The following is a 5404-nucleotide window of genomic DNA, read 5'->3' on the forward strand; positions in this document are numbered from 1 at the left end:
GAAAGTGGGAGATAATGCGTTTCTTAAATATGGAGACCATCGATGTTTCTCTAGTTCAGTTCTTTATAAGGTAATAAGTTCTTTAGTATTATTTGTTCATAATAGTTTTATATTTATATAATTGGTAATCTATGTATAATTGGTTGTGTTTGTGAATAGGGGTATTTACATTAGTTTTGATTTGGCGTCAAAAGACACGTATGGCTTCCTAGATCCATATTGGATTCAACCACAAATGAATAATACGGAGGAGAGGAAATCGTATATGTAACACCCCAAATTTTTAAAACATTTAAGGCTTATGAAATCAACGTAAATCTATTATTAATCATCCAAACAGAGCATAAACTAATCATAAGAGTCGGAGTGCTATGCCACACCTAGGTTTGGGAACCTAGATGCACATGCTACAACTAACTAATACAAGCATAATCCAACATTAATATTCAAATACAATTTCAGGCACACAGGCCATAACAACTATGACTAGAACTAACTAATGCTAAATCTGCGGGTCCGTCTAGCGCACTCCAAAGCTACTGGTCAGTGCCTGAAAAACATGCGATGTAACAACCGTCAGCGAATAATGCTGGTAACCCACTCCAACGCGTTAAGTACTATATAGGTAGATATAAGAAAAATCATTTTGAAACCGGAATACGTATATAACCTACGAGACTCTAATTTAAATCCAATATCAAGACTCAAGACATGAAAAAAGACTTGACAATATAGAACAATCATAAAGACTAGCTTGCATCCTAAGAACACGTTGCAAGACATAACAGACAGATACGCATATAAATAACAAATAGAGACAACAAAGGCATTCAAGACAATCAGTTAGCAAGTAATCAGCAAAGCACACAATCCATCTTCCAACCTTATACCAAGTTCCAACCTTGTAGCTCCCCTCCATCCTTATATCAGTTCCAACCTATACTTCCAGGAGTAGTTCTAGGCCACCCTTATATCGCCTCCCTTATTCCTCCGGGCAAGTACATGCCCCCACCGACAAACCACCTTTCAACCACCAACATATCAAGATAGTGCCGCAGTGCCATTCGCATGATCCGCACCTCCAGTGCCAATATCAAGGGTGTTCAGCGCATATAGCCCTGACATGACAACGCATCACTTATAACGTGACCCATGCTCAACGACAAGCAGGTCGAAGGGGGGATTGTGCCTTTTGCACAGTAACCGCTAGGCTTGTACCTTTAGTACAATGACCGGGCTCAAGTGGTGCCAACCGCCAACAATTCATTTCCACCAATCACATTCTTATCATCATCATCATCATCATCATCATCATCATCAGTCACACCGACCATTGCACAATTACCACGATACTCATCATCATTCAATCAAGCAACACATAATCAATCAATAATCAATCAAGACATAACAATAATGACACGTTCTACACATAAACTCCCAGAACGGTATTCAAAACATCAACAAGACTCATACACAACAAACGGGGTACAACGGGGCACGGGGAAACAACAAACGGGGAAAAACATCTCGAACTACGACAAGTTTCCAGCGGGTAGGTGGCGGGTGGATGACCACCCGCCGGTGGGCAGCCAACATTCCTGCGGTTGGCCGGCGGGCAGGCCTCCGCCGCCGGCTGCCCGCTGGATAAGGGCTCGCCAGGCAGCGGGTAGGTGGTGGGCGGCCATCCCCCCACCTACCCCCCACTGGTACATAGACAACTTTTCGGTCCCGGGATCACTCGTGGAACCCAAAACTATGTCTAGACACGTTTAAACACATAACGACAACACCACGTGTAACACCCCCGATTTCCATACTAATTTAAACCTTAAACATGCAGATAATTCTAACCATAAAAGCATACACAGCAGAAGACTTAAGCATGAAATAGATGGAAAACGTAGAGTGTTATGCCACGCTCACACAACGGTGAACGCACAGGCTTAAACATCTGCAACGTAATCTATCAATCCCAAAAGCAAGGTCAACAACATAAAGTCTAGAGTCTAATCAAAGGCACGCAGGCCCAAACCATCACAAGGGAAAGGGTCTACACTAACTGCCTCTAAACCGCGCTCTCATCTACTCAGCACCTGAAAGATACACATAGATATATGGGACGACGCCCGGTCAGCGAATGATGCTGGTAACCCACCAATACATGTGAAATATCATATGTAGATAGTTTATATATACAAAATCATTTGCGAAACGGGATATAGTATATATAAGTTCAAATCCAGGATAGAAGTCAAACACAAGACTCTTTGCACTCACAATAAAGATAAGGGAACACATCCCAATGCAACAAGAAGCAATAACGACTCACAAGAACGGCTCAAGGCATAATCTACCATCACACAGTAGATTAACACCCGACATGCATAACACAAGAGAATAAGGACACAACCATTGGCAACACATTGCCTTTATGACAACACATGTCACAAAATAGAGAATCACACACAATGGCTACACAAGCCTTCGTGACATCACCCATCACGAATTGAGATGCCTTCCTTATGACCGGTTCCAACCTTATGGCTACCCCCAACCTTATGTCTAGTTCCAACCATTACCTCCAGGACCCTGTACATCTAAGTCCAACAATTTCCCTCCTGGGACCGTCGTCCCCCACCAACGACCACCAACAAGACCATCGATTCATAATACACGAGGGTACCGATAACACACATGGCAACACATGCCACCCAAGAAATACGTGAACCTTACACAAAGGTCACAAACTCCATAATCACGTCATGGCCACCACGAGGACCACTGCCGTACCTTGGTGACTAATGTCCCATACCATTAATCGTGCAATCCAGGTACAACCACACACACCACACCACAACAGGAACCAATCAACGGATCACAACGAAGATATGAAACCATACTCAATCAAGGAATGGATCACAGTCCAACATCAACGATGATTAACACAAGTCATCTTCAACAATAGGAAAGTACAAACAACACACATGCTAGCATTTAAACACCGAACTAGCATGCTTATCAAACAGGTAAACCAAACATAGTTCCGAAGAACACACAAGACTCATCACGGTTCAACGAATCACAATGTTGAACACATAGCACGATTCAAGACACCAAAACCTACATGGAATCCTACCATATAGTTCTAGACATACGAAACATCAAGAAGACCCTCGAATAGTTCCACAAAAGAACATCGGGAAGTCAAAAGACCAAATACCGAGTCAAAAGGATCACGGGGAACAAATCCCCGAACAACACCATATATGTACCCGCGGGTGGAGCCACGGGTGGACCTCCACCCGTGGTTCCGCCCGCAGGAACCACTCCTACGACGCCTTGTACCCCGCGGGTGGGGCGACGGGTGGTGCCCCACCCGCCGTTCCGCCCGCGGGTACACAACCTGTACCAAAAACAATCCCTTCGGCGATTTTCAACTCCAAGCTCAAATTCAAGTCCAAAACATGCCAAATCTCACCAAATACAACAAAATGACTTGAATCAAAGGAATAGCCAAGCAATGGCATACAAGAACCCTAATAACAAGCTCTAGATATGCATTTTCACAAGACAATGCATCAACACTCACATTTCATAGCAAAATCACATGTAGAATCCAAGAAATCATCATATAGGTAAGCAAAATAGATTTTGTAGAGCATGAGTTACCTTTTGTAGACAAAAACCTTCACTTAACACTTCACCAAGCTCCTAATAAGGTTCACCTTCCACACCCACTTCAAGAACACACCAAAAGATCATAAAGATTCTATCTTTAAGGAAAGACACCTTAGAAAATACTAAAAACACAAGATAAACATAGATCTTACCCTCCTAGATGCTCAAAGGTAGGAAAGGTGGAATCTTGAAGACAAACTTTGAAGATTTGGTAAAGCTCCAACTTAGCTTGGAAGAAAAGCTATCTAACTTTTAGAGAGAAGGAGGAGCTCAAGTTTAGGAAGTGTAAGGGGAAAGAATGAAGGGTGATCCTCTATGTTAGCTTGCAATTCTAACATTGGGTGAAATGTCTTGATTACCCTTACTAAAATGAAGAGGTGTAAGGGAACAAGGGAACTACTCATAAAGCTTTAGGTACAACACTTGACTTTGGGGTTGATTAGTCAATTACTAGTCCCGGACTATTGAATTTTCAGGAATTTAAAGAATTAAATGATCAATTGGATTAGGATTAATTACTTAATTAATCCCTTAGTTGAATTTCGGATTACGGGGTGTCACACCACGTATTCAATTAATGGAAACAAACCAAGAATCATACAAAATACGTTTTAACACGATTCCTAAACATGCCAAGGCTCAACATAAATCATATAACGGTTCAAGAGCATCCGGAACCACAGGAACATCAAGAAATCTATATGCAAAGTCCTAAACACAAGTACTAGGCTAGACTCAATACCCGATCATGCATAATCCCACCCAAATATACCAAGAACATCATAATACGAAATTCACGATATATACCATAGGGCTCTAGACATAATTAAAATACGAGATCATACATATAGTCAATCACAATATCAAGAACATCAAGATTATCAAATATGAACAATATAAATCCTCTGCAAGGGCTCTATCAAGACTCAATCACAGAATTACACATACGATTATCAAAGGAGCCACTAAATAACATATAGCAAGGAAAATAGGTTTTGTTGAGACATGGGTTACCTCTTAGCCCTAATTAATCCTCCCTTGGATATTAAGGTTCTTCTCTAAGATTTCCATTTGATTGATCTCCCTACGCTTGGCGGTGGGAAATCTCTTGGGAATAATTTCGTGTAATATAACTATGGGTGGTAAGGATTCTAATTGCCTTCTAATCCCCTATTTATAGAGTTAGAAATCCTAATCAGAGTCTGAATAGTAAAGACCTATTTTCTATTCCTAACAGGTATATAGGTCTAGGATTCCTAATTAGAATCTGAGTATTAAATGCCGACTTTCTTTATTCCTAATAGACTTAAAGTCCTTATTATAAACAAGGGTCCACGGTCCATGGTGGACCACATTAATTAATTAAAGGGAATCCTAACCAAATTAAATCATTTTTAATTATTATTAACAGAATTAATTAAATAATTAATCCGGGATTAGAGTCCGTAACACGGGGTGTTACACCCTCCCCCCCTCACAAGAAGCTTTGTCCCCGAAGCTTAGAGTTCATTTTGCGGATAAAGAGTCAGAATTAGTATAATAGTACGTAAGGAAAATATTATATGGGAAATATATACATATACACATATAAATGTACTGGGTTTAAGCTTAACTGTTGTGCTAGAAGAATGCACCAAATAATAAGGTTATGAATATGCATCTCCCATCACGTTACTTTTATGAATGAAAAATAACATAGAAGTCTTACCCACGGCATATTCAATGT

The sequence above is a fragment of the Ipomoea nil genome, unplaced genomic scaffold (assembly GCF_001879475.1).
Source record: "Ipomoea nil cultivar Tokyo-kokei standard unplaced genomic scaffold, Asagao_1.1 scaffold3162, whole genome shotgun sequence".
Taxonomy (NCBI): domain Eukaryota; kingdom Viridiplantae; phylum Streptophyta; class Magnoliopsida; order Solanales; family Convolvulaceae; genus Ipomoea; species Ipomoea nil.